Below are 13991 nucleotides of genomic sequence, written 5' to 3'. Positions count from 1 at the left end.
CTTGACTAGGACCCACATTAATATTAAAAGCTTCTAGCAGTGGACAGAGACAGAGCTCAACTAGGATTTTCCATCCTAGGCATTGGGACAATTCAAGTGTATTAGTCAATTTTCCCTCTCGTCCATGACGATAATGCCGCTAGTTCCCCCACTAGAGTGTCATTCCTTTTATTTTTCTTCCTCTCTGGAATGTTAGATTTTTAAAATGTAAGTACCCCTAGGTGGGTAACATAGTAAGTAGTTATTAGCCCCTTGGTATAAACGAGCTTAAGCGCGAAATTAAATTGGGATGTTTCAGATGAGAATTTTTGTAGGGATTAAATGTTTGTTTAAATATTTGTGGCCAGAGGACTACAGGAGGTTGAGGCTGAGAGAAATGAAGGCCCCTCAGTGTGGAAGGTCCTAGGGACTCACAGGGACCATGCTTTCACTAAATGGTAGTCAGTGTGTGGAGTGGGCCGGGCCAGGAGAGGCTAGGAGGCACCAACTTTAAAAACAGGAAAGAGAAATCAAGTGTTGTTTTCAGTGACCATCTGAAGGCGAGCTGTAACTACAGCCTAGAGACCAATGCTGTAGACGCTTTGAAGGATTTCTTAAGGTTTGGAACTTCACTGTATTTATTATCACTGTTAGTCTTTTGGCTGTTTCCCCCATCTGTAGTTCCAAAAAGCAAACTCTTAAAATCAAAGGGGCCTTTATGGTTATCTTGGAGGTAACAAGGAGGAGGAGAGAACTCGGCAGACTACCTTCCACATCACTGCCAGATCTTTGGGAGAAAAACTGCGTGCGTGATTCATCAGATTCACAGAAAGAGGAGCAGAGGAAGCAGGCATTGTCCTTAAAAAAAAAAAAAAAAAAAGATTCAAGGCTTAACAATGGAAGGGACCATTTGGTGGGAGAAACCCAAGTTTGTTACATTCACCAGAGGCTAGAACAAAGCCGTGTGGGGCAGCAGGGGGAGTCTAAGCTGGAAAGAAGGACAGGAGGGGGAGACTGGACAGGAGCTAAGGGAGGGGATCACCTCCCATGCGCGTCTGTCTAAGGCTGGCCTCCGGTGAAGCTCAACAGAGTCACCTTCCATGAGGGCTAGGGGCCTCCAGGTGGGTAGAAAGCTCTTGATTTCAATTCCAGCCATGTGCTTTTCTTCTCGGTGTGAGTTTAGGTCACGTTCCAGCAGGTGTCCTCCTGCAGAGAAAGGTCTTTTTTTTTTTTTTTTAGGTTTAAAACTTTTTTTTATTGAGTTATAGTCATTTTTATTGAGTTATAGTCATTTTACAATGTTGTGTCAGATTCCAGTGTAGAGCACAATTTTTCAGTTATACATGAACATACATACATTCATTGTCACATTCTCTTTCTCTGTGAGCCAGCACAAGATCCTGTGTATATTTCCCTGTGCTACACAGTACAATCTTGTCTGTCTGTTCTACATTTTGAAATCCCAGTCCCATCCTACCCCGTCCCCCTGGCAACCACAAGTTTGTATTCTATGTCTATGAGTCTGTTTCTGTTTTGTATTTATGTTTTTTTGTGTTTTTTTTTTTTTAGATTCCGCATATGAGCGATCTCATATGGTATTTTTCTTTCTCTGAGAAAGGTTTTGTTGAAGACAAGGTGGACTGAAGACACACTTGGTATTTCCAGTGGCGTTTCTACCTGTCCAGCACTGTCTTAGCTCCACTGTCCATCACTGCCTCACCACACTGCCTCATGCAACTCAGGTTGCTGGGTTTAACCTATAAGGTTTTAACATTGTGGCACCTAATTGCTTCTGAGATCACCCTGACACCGCACATCTCCAGCTGGATGGAACCACATTCCTGGTGGGTGTTGATTTGACTTTGAGAAGAACAGCATTGGGGTGTGTGATGTGAGGTAAAAGGATGCTGAGGAGGAGGTAGGGTGAAGAGGTAACACTCACACCCCTTTTACTTTCCCAAGGGTTCAGATCCCTGCTGTGCTGACAACAAATTACTTGTTCTTAGACAGTGGCGTCAGAAGATTGGTATCTCAACTAGCCTGCTTCACTATAGGATTTATGATGAGGTTCCTTTAAAAAGAAATATTCTCCTGAACAGAATGAAAATACAGTTTGGTTCTTAAAATCAGACTAGTATATGGCTGATTGGATGTGCATTTTTCCTTTATCTGTTGTTTGGCACAAATGTTCTGTATCAACTTTTGATAAACGTAACCTCCTTCTGACCTGGATTGCGTCGGTATTTCAGGCTTCCATGTTGAAACAAAACGGTAGCCAATTATAACTTTAAATGTGCATACCTTCCAAATTTTTCCGTGGACTTTGGACTTTTTATAAAAGGTGATATATTAGCAGAGACTGTAAAACTAAATGTAAGTGCACTGAATGTCATTCATAGAATGACATCCTTTTAAAATTGAATGATGCTACGGCGTTCCACCTTACTTCTTCCTGGAGACATCTCATGCGAGCAGCTTGTAGATGGCCGTCCCTGGATGGATGGAGAGCAGAGTTGGACCCAGTATAGACCCTGTGAATAAATATGGAAGACCAGTTGCTCCGCTTCTTAGGATAGAAATTGAAACCTTGAAAGATCTGCCTAAAACAGTAGCACACTAATTAAATGGAGAGGCAGAGTTATACAATAAACCCTGCCTGGTACAAAGCAGGCTACGTGTAGGAGGGAGCGGGGGAGCCCAGCGGGGGGGTGGAAAGACAGTCAGGCCAATTTAGCAGAGATGGCGCCACGGCAGATTTGATGAAGACACTCTCAGAAATAATTGTCACTGTCACTTTTGAGCCTTCTAGAAAAATAACCTGGAGCACCAAGAGAAATGAATTTTCCCTTAAGTCACTAAGTGGGAAGAGCCTCAAAATGATGATTTGATTCCTCACATTGGAGGAGAGAGAATAGGAAAGAAAGGAGTGGTTTTGCTTTCTTCTGCTTGGAGTTTTGAATAATGACGCCCACGGGCAGGAAGGGAGGGCTCCCAGGAGAGAAGCAGGGTGCAGGGGAGGGACACAAGAAGGAACTCAGATGGGCCAGTATCTGGAGCGATCTCGCTCTAATTTTCTACATGAGTGAGAATCCAGCACAGGACCATCAATCATAGTCAGAATTACCTCGGAACGCCTCCGCGCTCCTCACTTCCTCCCTCCTAACCTCCTCCCTCTTTGAAAAACCGATGTATTATGGGTGATGAGAAATTTAACCTGCTCCTTGGGTGCTGGGTGATTTTGTTGTTGTTGTGTTGTTTTCTTTAAATTAGCCTTTTGCTGTACCTCATCTGGGTATTGCTACTTCTTTCTCTTGAATTTTAACATGTAGAATTCTTGCAGACTCACTTAGCAAACATTTATCGAGCAAGAACTACACTGCTATATTAAAACCTGCTTGTAAATCCTTCTCCCTGTGGTCTAAATGGCCAGTGCTTTGAAATGCCACTTCTTCTGGAGGTGTCTGCATTTTTAAAGAATTTGTGGACTTAAGTTATAAATGGAAGTTACATGACGGTCTGAGAGAAGAGCGATTCCCAGGGGTGATTTTTGCTGGGAGGATATTTGAGATCAAGATTATGTCCTCAATTCTGATAGTGGCAGGAGGGGAAAGATATGTGGTCCCCTTCCTTCAGAAAGGTGACCTCTGTCCACTTACTGGGGGAGGAGTGAGGGAATAATGAGACTACACTGGCAGGAAAAGCAAACTACTCGCCTAGGACTGACTGAAGTTTTTCTTTTTAGATTATTGCTTCATTAGTACATCCCTGTCTATTTCCTTGATCTTCTATTTCAGTTTCTGGCAGGTTCCTCGGGAGTCTGGAGCTAAATTATGTACTGTCCGTGGGACACTGGCCACCCACAGACACACTGCTGGGCATGAGAGCTCTCTGGTGACACTAGTTACTTTCGGCCCAGGTTGCCATATCCCTGAGTCCTGCAGCTGTTGGTTACCATGAACACTTCTTTTTGGCTTTGTTATCAGAATGTCACAGTGACCAGCTTGCAGGTGGCGTCCTGCTGTAGAGGCTGGCACAGATTTTCAACCATTATGCTGCTTGTAATGATTTTTCCATTATTTGTTGTTAGATCTTCCCTTCTCTCTTCCTTCTTTCTTCCCCCGTGCACTGGGCTCCTTCTCAGTCACTCAGGTCTAGGAATCAGAGGAGGAAGCACCTCCTTCAAGGCTAATCCTAGGGTTTCTAGGTTTCTGCCATGAGCAGCCTGAGCCCTGGAGGTCTCGCTGACTCCTTTTTCATTCTGTCCCCAAACTGGTGTCCCCTCCTCACTTTTCCCTGCTTCATGCCAGACAGAGACATGACTATGTAGTCATTCTTAACATTCTGGGAACCACCAGCCTTAAACAGTCACGTGGTCCCTACCTTTCTTGCTGCAGTTCATCCAGAACAAGCTGATTTCATGTTGAAATAAATGAGTTTTGCAGGGGTTGCAAACGGCATTTTTTTTGTCTGACCGTGGGAATGTGAGCATGGGATGAAGTTGAGAATGCCTTGTTTATATTTGGGCAGAGGGGTTGATGCTCTGTGAGGGGTGAATTTGATTTCCTGGGAGAAATAGCTGACAAAATGAGCTCTTCAGAAGTCTAGAGAAAACCCTCTGGAGCCACTTAAAAAAGGTGTTAGCTTCTGTTGCAGGGAGTCAACCTTGGATGGAACCTTGGAGGTGATGGGCAAACAGAGTAACGGTTATGTTGCAAGTTACTCTGTGCAGCACTCATTCTAGTGCCCAGAGATGCTGAGTCCAGCCAACATTTACCAGCACGCACTTGGTACCAGGCAGTGCTCTGAGTGTTACACATGCTGTGTTTCATTAATCCACGTACCCGTGCTACAGTGAACTACCAGAGTTATCTCCATTTAAAGAAATAAAATCCCTTACTGAAAGCGACACAGCTAGTGAGTGTTGAACCCAAACTTTGAACCCGGACAGTCTGGTTTCAGACATTCACTTTTAACCTATGCTGATTCCATTTAATGCTTCTTTCTCTGTGCCTTTCAAATACTACCTTACAGTACACTCAAGGCATCCTTGCTGAAAGGAAATATTTGCTCAAGGAAAAAAATAAAACAATTAGAGCTCATCGGAGGAGGGAGTAAAAGATGCAGCGTGCTGTCTGCAGTGACTGTGTCTTCCTTGGTTGGACTGTAGTCTCAGCTGAGTGGGGTACGGGGGGCGGGGGATTTTACACAGCACTGTGGAAGGGATCCGGCTGCTCCCTCCCTGTCCCATAGGTCAAAATCTCCGAGTTAGGTCACAGCTTCTCCACTCCAGCCACTCCTTAGCCACACGCATGATTACCCCTCCACACGTGGGCTGTTGTCAGCACTGCTTACAATGCACTGTCCTTTTTGTCTACAGGACAACTCTTAATCATTGTTAGAGGGATCACTTGATCAAAGATCTCCACTTTGCGCTCTGGATTCAGAAATAACTATCTTTTCACTTTTCAGTTTCCATAATTGTTTATATCTAACTTCACCCATTTTGCAGTATAACTATGTCTTTACCATCTGCTTTCTCCACTCAGCAAAGAGCTCTTTGAATCGTGTTCCATTCATCTTTGTGTCCACGATACCAGGATGCATCCTGGGCGCTCATTAATACACTTGGGCTATGATACAAATTGGGTTTCCTGCTTGAGGTACTTGTCCCTAGTGTTGCAGAAGCTCAGCAGGCCTGCAGGGGTGCCAGGGACCAGAACAATTGGAGAATGTGGGTTATCTGTACCTCTCATCTTAACTGGCCATTAGCTTCTTCATCCCAGGGAGGGTCAACTTGATTTAAAGGCACAGGATTGAAGAAGGATATGTCATGAACTTGACTAAATGATTCTCTTAATGTGTCAGCCCATCTGAACTGTCCTTTCAATTTTAACTCTTCCATCAGCCAAACAGCTTACTCAGCTTTTCAGAAGCCCGTTACTTGATCTGAAAACACTGACAACATTTTGGCTTCCAATCTGACTTTAAGCCTGTTACAGATAATGCGTTTTCTCTGGATTAGGTGAAGCATCTTGGTTGTATTGGAGAAGCATCAGTTATGTCTCTGTCTTGGCTAGTATCAGCCAGAATTGGGAGCGTGCCAGCTTTCACTTCATTGCTAACAGATTCCTTAATTAACCTGCTAAATCTAGCGCACAGTTCACTTGTTTTAGAAACGAGATGCATCATACGCACTTTTTCTTCCACTATACCTTTTTTTTTTCTTTTAATGTGTTCAGGGTACTAGATAGTTAAATTCTCTGGGGCTGTGCGTTAAACCATTTCAAGAGTAGCAAGGATTTGCGACACACCCAACGGGGCTTGGTTTCCTTTGACAAGACTTACTATTGCCACATTTACCCCTTGATAATTGAGTTCTTCTTCCATCTAATATTTAAATAAATCAACTCACTTAATCTAAAGTGTCTCCCTTCCTTGTAATGTCTCCCTTCTCATAGACTACTATTTGCAATGTGAAAGGCTGGAGTGTTCCTCAAGGGAGTTTTCCTTTTCTGGAGGTCTAGAAGGTGAGCGTGGAGGCTGTGCCTTTTCATGCTTCTTGGACTGTGCGTCTGCATGCCTCCGTTTGTCATGCCAGAAATAAATTTGATACCTGTGTTTTGACTTCATGCTTTGCACATAGTGCCCCAAATTGCCACTCCTTGGGAGACTAAGCCAAGGACGTTGTGTTCCATTTTCATGATGAAATGCAGATTTTCCATTGAACCTAATCAACCTTCATTTCAAAAGGTTGACAAGGCGGATACTTAAAAGAATTCAGTCGGTTAAATTTATGGTACTGAAAAGAGTCCATTCCAAGAATATTCTCTGATTCTGAGGCTATAGAATTTTTATTTGATTGTGAATTAAATTACATTTTCATTCACTTCAAGTTCTTCTCAATTTTATGTCTCTCAAAGAGAGACAAACTTATTGATGTTCAGGTTGGTCTCTAATATTCTGTCCCAGATTGAAAAGATCTACAGTCTTTTTTTAATTGAAGTATAGTTGATTTACAATGTTGTGTTATTTTCTGATGTACAGCATAGTGATTTGGTTATATATATGTGTGTGTGTATTTTTTCATTATAGTTTATTACAAGCTATTGAATATAGTTCCCTGTGCTATACAGTAGGACTTTGTTGTTTATCTGTTCTATATATAGTAGTTTGTACCTGCTAATCCCAAACTCGTAATTTATCCCTCCCCCTGCTTTTCCCCTTTGGTAACCATAAGTTTGTTTTCTATGTCTGCGAGTCTCTTTCTGTTTTGTAAATAAATTTGTATTATTTTTTAGAGTCTTCATATAAGTGATGTCATACTATACTCTGCTTGACTTCATTTAGTATGGTAATCTCTAGGTCCATCCATGTTGCTGCAGAAGGCATTATTTCATTCTTTTTTATGGCTGAGTAATACTCCATTGTATATGTATGTATGTGTGTGTATGTCTATGTATATGTGTGTGTGTATATATATATGTATGCATACACACACACACACACACCACATCTTCTTTGTCCAGTCATCTGCCAATGGACACTGAGGTTTCTTCCATGTCTTGCCCATTGTAAATGGTGCTGCTTTGAAAATTGGGGTGTGTGTATCTTTTTGAATTAGAGTTTTCTCAGAATGTATACCCAGGGTGGGATTCCTGGATCATATGATGACTCTATTTTTAGTTTTTTAAGGAATCTCCGTACTCTTTTCCATAGTGGCTGCACCAATTTATATTCCTACCAACAGTGTAGGAGTGTTCCCTTTTCTCCATGCCCTCGCCAACATTTATCGTTTGTGGAGTTTTTAATGATGACCAATATGAGTTGTGTGAGGTGATACCTCTTTGTAGTTTTGATTTGCATTTCTCTGATAATTAGTGATACTGAGCATCTTTTCATATGCCTATTGGCCACCTGTATGTTGTCTTTGGAGAAATGTCTATTTAGATCTTCTGCCCATTTTTGGATTGAGTTGTTTGGTTTTTTTTGTTATTGAGTTGTATGAGCTGTTTGTAATTCTGGAAAATAAACCCATGTCAATCATGTTGTTTATAAATATTTTCTCCCTGTCCGTAGGTTGTCTTTTCATTTTGTTTATGGTTTCCTTTCCTGTTCAAAAGCTTATAAGTTTGATTAGGGCCCATTTGTTTATTTCTGCTTTTATTTCTGTTGCCTTGGGAGTATAGTCTTTTTAAAAAACCCTTTATTGTTTATTGAAGTATAATTGATTTACAATATTGTATTAGTTTCAGGTGTACAATATAGTGATTTGATGTTTTTATACATTACAAAATGATCACCATGGTAAGTCAAGTTACCATCTGTCACCTTACTAAGTTATTATAGTATTACTGACTCATGTTGCATATGCTGTACATTATGTCCCAATGACTTGTTTATTGCATAACTGGAAGTTTGTGCCTCTTAATCTCCCTGATCTATTTCACTCATCCTCCCCACCCCTTCCCCTCTGGCAACTACTTGTTTGTTCTCTGTATCTACGAGTCTGTTTTGTTATGTTTGTTCATTTGTTTTTTAGATTCCATATAAGTGAAATCATATGATGTATTTCTCTTTCTGACTTACTTCACTTAGACCAACACCCTCTAGAGCCATCCATGTTGTCACAGATGACAAGATTTCATTCTTTTCTATGGCTGAGTAATGTTCCATTGTGTATGTGTACCTCGTCTTCTTTATCCATTGACCTATTAGTGGACACTTCAGTTGCTTCCCTGTCTTGGCTCTGGTAAATAACACTGCAGTGAACATAGGGGTGCACGTGCCTTGGGAAGATCGGCAGTCTTGCAGCAAGGCTTCCATCAGATGATTTTTACCCCCGCTGATCTAAGAGTTTTGCATGAGAGAGCGTGGTATCTCTGTAGTCAGGAAGGGGAGCTAGCGTACTTCGAGTTATGAACCATGTGCCAGGGACTGTGTTAGATTTTAACATGTGCTAAATCATTTTTAGCAACTATGTGGCTGAGTGCTATTGTCCCTGTGTCACAAATAAAGGTGTCTGAACTCAGAGAGGCTTTTAAGATCTTTGCCTAAAACACAGATTCTAAGCAGAAGAGGCAGCATTCAAACTAAGGCTCGTCTGTCTCCAAAGCAGCTTGCTTTCTCTTTATTCTACCAAACTCTTCCTTGAAAATCTTCGATGGTGTGGGCGGCACTTGGAATATCAGAGGAGACAAAACTTTTGCCCGCTTACCCTTGCTGTGAGTTCAGAATCCCTCTCAACACAGCGTTTATGTGGCTGTTACCAACCAATTAGTGTTACTATGCACGTTGAGAGTTATTTGCCATTCCTATCTCTAAAGTAATCTCCAAAGCCAGCAAGTAGGGACTTTATTCCTCAACCATAAAGATCAAAACCCCAACCCACTCTGCCAGAGAAGCCGCTCTAATGAAGGTAGGGATGCTAACTCAGAGAGACCTTAAGTATGAAGTCCTATCTTACGCAGAGAAGCAAGGTGGGTGCCACCAGGAGGCACCGATGACACCAACAAATGACACAGAATAAAATCATTTTGTTTTCAATTCAGCCAATTTTGAGTTCCTTCTGACAAGACGTTCATTAACTTTGGACCGATCCCAGAAGGGTGTATCAACCAGATTTCTCTCCCAGTCTAATTCAGTCTTTCAGGTTAATTTAAATGTGATGCATAATCATGCATGATTTACATACTTTATCTCACATGGTTTGCCCGGGCTTCTTCACATCATTGTGTATTTGGTTACCCACCCAGGACCCATTTTCTCTTTTCTAGATCACAGCAGCATCCCTTGCTCACCTCTCCCTCCAGCAACTTGAGCATCCTTGTCACACATCTTGGGCATCTGGCCTTCACTACCGTGGAAGATTTGTGCAGGAGTCAGAACATCCTAGACTGTGAGTGATGTATATGGCTTAAGTCCCAAGGTCAACAGCATGGTTTTTAAGTAACATGAATAGTAAAAATATATGTGCTTTGTTCCTTCACACACACACAATTGTTGAACACTTGACAAACAATGTCTGTATAACCAGAAAGCTTATTTTCTATCTTTAAGTCAGCCTGCTTCTAAGCTGGGTTAATGTTATCAACAGAAAGGCCTTAGTTTTTCTGAAGTCTACAATAGACTTGATTATACGAAGTTGAGGGCACAGCCCTGGGAGCCAAGCAGAATCGCTCTGCATAATTAAGGAGAAAGAATGTTGAAGTTTGGGGGGTAAGGAAAGATCTAGGAGTAAGGAACAGGCAAAAGGGCAGGTGTGCACTTGTATGTAATACAGCGAAGCCCCCAGGACTGACGTGGCTGAGGAGGTGATTTGCGGTCTAGCTCTATTCTAATGGGAGCATTTAAGAGGTTTATGGTGAGGGATCATGTGTAAAACTCCTACTCCATCACTTGTTGGTGCCAGCCCCAATTTTAGGGTGACTGGAGTCCTTTGGAGGAACTTGAACAGGTGCCGAGTTCTCCATCCAGGATAAGGCAAAAATAGAGGGGGAGTCGGGTTGTGTGAAGGAGCTGTAGGAAAGGCAGTGGGGGGCTCAGCAGCTTTAAGAGAGACATGTTAGCGTTTGTGTGGGATTATTTGAATTAAGGTTATCTACTCTATCAAAGGTAGCCTTCCCCATCCTCGAGTTCCTTGTCTCAAACAGAAAGCACTGAAAATTTGGCCCCATGACTAGTATGATTCTGGATGCCCTGGAGAGGAGCTAAATTATTACATACGTGGGATGCTTCAGTGCAAGAGGTGGCAAACTACTGTTGGAGGCCAAATCGAGCCCACTGCCTGTTTTTATAAATAAAGTTTTATTGCAGCATGACTATTCCCATTTGTTTATACATTACGTATGGCAGCATTTATGCTGTGATGGTAGAGCTGAGTAGCTGGAACAGAGAATGGCCCATTGTTTTGTATTCTTTATGAGATGGTCAATCAGGCACTGCCAGGAGAGGAGACAGAGGAGAGACTCAGGAAGCCAGTTGATGATTCCCACGGGTCCTAGAGACAGGAGGCAGGACGTGCCCACAGGGTCACGTGGGAAAAACACCAGGTGGTCAGGAAGCAGCAGACAGGAGGAGGGGGAATGCTTAGGTCACGTGCCTCTTTTATTGGGGTTTCTTCTGGAAAGAAAAAGCAGGGCAGAGTGGCTAGTTTGCATAATTTCAGCGGGCTTTGGGCCGTTGGGGTGATCTCTAAGTATCCAGTACCTGGCTCTGGGATGATTAAGGCAGAGGTGTACTGCCTCCGGGGTGCATGGAGGCAAGGCCCTGCAGCACTTGGTTTGCATACAGAAGGTTTGCTCCTGGCTGGGCCCTTTACTTTCTCTAAGAACTGGCTACTCCTGGGAGGAGCAATCTCTCCCCAGCCAGAAAGACTTTTTAAGATGCCAAAACATCATAGTATGCAAAAAAAAAAAAAAAAATGCATACAGTGAACCCAGAAAACCTAAAATTTATTCTATCTGGCCCTTAAATAGAGCTTGCCTGCTTAAGGGCAGTTGGTCTTCATAAGGTCATAATTTTTTTAGGAAACCCCAGTTGAGAAAGGCTGACCTAGTACATCTAGTAGCATCTTAGATTAAACAGCCAGCTTAGAATTGAGCCAGGAATGTGTCCTCACCCAGAGTGCCAAACTCTCAGATACACACTACCAGGGAGTGGTGGTTAACTGTACAGATGAAGCTGGCTTCCGCCAAAGACGATAGTTGAGACTTGGTCATATCTGCAAAAATCTAGACTAAAAAGGGAAACAGCATGGTTGCAGCTTTGCCAGGATGTCAATCAGTTGATGCCATGGCTTATGAATTTAAACCCAGCTGGGAAAAAAAAAAGTCCCTTCAAAGAGTCTATCATGGCCATGAATTAATCAGAGCTGAGGGGAAGCTCAAATACATATATGCAGTCCCCTTTCTCAGAAAGACAAGGTTCTTCTAAATTTAGACACATGCATTGGTAGCAACCGCAAGCATCAGTTTTATCTGAGACCTCGTTTTTACCCATCCTGCATATATAAAGCTTCTTATTTGATTTTTTTTCCCCCACTGCAGTCCTTGCCCCTGACACCTGCGAGCCACATTGGGTGCGAGCTCTGTTTAAAGAGAGAACCTCTTTGGGGCCTCATGTGCAGGTATCAGTCAGTCCTGTGCTTCAAAGGCCCCACCACTGCCTTTTCCTCTGGCATTGTTTCATCAATTTAAGGTTTTGACCCTTGAACTGACATCCCTTTTAGCTAGAGCATTACCCTTGGAAAACTAAACAGAAGTTGCAGCTGACACTTCTGAAGTCTGTGCCCCTGAGCACATCTGCCACGGGGTTCTTCTTTGTCCTCGGCATTTGTGTGTGACAGGCCTTAAGCAACATTTCTTTCTCCCACAATTTTTTTCTGCAGTAATGGGAGAGGCCTCTAGGACTTCCTTTTCCTTGCTGGTTGCCCTGTACTTTCTAGAAAGGCTCCGTGGAGTTTCTGAGAGTTTAACCCCCTTTTATAGTTTGTTCCTCTCCTTCTCTGCCACGTGGAAGGCGGGCGGTGTTTACAAGACTATGAGTTCTCTCTCCTCTCTGCTTTTTGATTTCTGGTCTAGACAGGAATGATACTCAATTATTTAACCTTCAGTATAGCACCGGCACCAGCCAATCAAAAGGGACGCTGACTGTAAATAAGGCTTATGGACATGTGTTATGTAACCGTGCATTCTAGCTGAATATCAGTCCAGCCCCAGACATTGGCTTTTTAAAAATTGATGCATATCTATTTTTTGCCTGTGGGAGCCTTTACAGTGAGACATGAAAAGTCAGCGCCTTCTGGTCAGTAACATCATCTATTGTTCAAGCAAATCTTCTTTGACTTCCCAACCTTGAGTTGGCTAACCTCACTCAGGAGGTGTTATTGCAGCAGGTCAACATCTAAAACAGTCCGGGACACTTATTTTTTTGTAGTCGTTGTCTTCCCCAGCTCCCTGTTAGTAGGTTTTATTTGTTCCTCACATTCCCGCAGAGGCCAGATTTCACACAATTTTGAGCAGATTCCAATAACCGCCCGCCTGGGTGGTGTGCTGGAGCTGGCTCACACGGGCTCACAAGAGCTGATTGTGCACGTCTGTTCCCAAATCTGTGTGCAGTGGTATTGTGAGCAAGCTTGAAACCAGCTGTGCACGGAGTATTTGTGTCACAGAAATTGGCAAATGCAACAAATAAGGTTATTTTTTTTTTCCTGGAGAGTGGATTGCTAAATATTAACCATCACAAAACCTTATCCCCATCTACAGTGGCCGAGTTGCCTTGAAATTCACCCCAGTAATGTTAGGAGTATTTATGCTGGTCTTTTGTAAGTTGTCTAATTTTTTTTTTCTGAAATCCTTTTTATAGCTTTCCCATCTTTTAAGAGTGGTTCCCCAGTTGTTTTTACAAGTAGAGACAATCTTCAGCTTTAAAATGAGCAGTTGCAGGATCCAGGCTCCCTTTGGGAAACAGGACAGGTGAGGCTGGCCTCTTGCTCTCTTGTTCTGTGGGGCTGCTTCGGACCGTAGCAACTCTTTTGCGTCTAGAACAAAACTTCCCCTCTGCTTTTCTGATGTTTTGAGCCATTTAATCCAGGAGCATCTCTTTTTTTCCCTGTCACATCTGTCTGTTGGCCCCCAAGAGTGTATTTCCACATTCAGCTGGGTCTAGGCAGTCCTCTATGATCTCCTGAGGGAGGCTATCCTTCCTCCTCCTGGAGCTCCAGATGTGATAAAAAGATGATGTGTGTTTTTAAAGCAAATTCAGTTTCTTTCCTGAGCAAACTCGATTCCTTGAAATTCTTCCAGACACAGGTCTTTTTAGCCTTTGAAGCTCAGTCACTGATATTTTTTCAGTTCCTTAATCCAAGAAGATACTGTATATTTTTAAAAGAAAGCTTCCCATTCTTTAAAAAAAAATGGGATAATAAAAATCTACCCTCTGAGGATGTAATGTAAAGCATGGTGATTATAATTAATACTGTTGTATCATACAGTGGAAAGTTGCTAAGAGAGTAG

The 13991-nt window shown here is 42.6% G+C and overlaps 1 long non-coding RNA gene across 1 annotated transcript in view; it reads left to right on the top strand.

Moving 5' to 3' along the window:
* LOC116148072 (uncharacterized) overlaps nucleotides 1–13991 on the top strand; it is a 319134-nt gene that overhangs the window by 154846 nt on the left and 150297 nt on the right. Inside the window, exon 3 of the long non-coding RNA XR_010377415.1 lies at nucleotides 9753–9874. This is a non-coding gene — a long non-coding RNA (uncharacterized LOC116148072). The remainder of the gene's footprint in view (nucleotides 1–9752; nucleotides 9875–13991) is intronic.

Source organism: Camelus dromedarius, chromosome 23, assembly GCF_036321535.1.
Source record: "Camelus dromedarius isolate mCamDro1 chromosome 23, mCamDro1.pat, whole genome shotgun sequence".
NCBI lineage: Eukaryota > Metazoa > Chordata > Mammalia > Artiodactyla > Camelidae > Camelus > Camelus dromedarius.
Note: the sequence above shows the minus strand (reverse complement) of the source record. Positions and strands in the feature narration are given on the sequence as shown.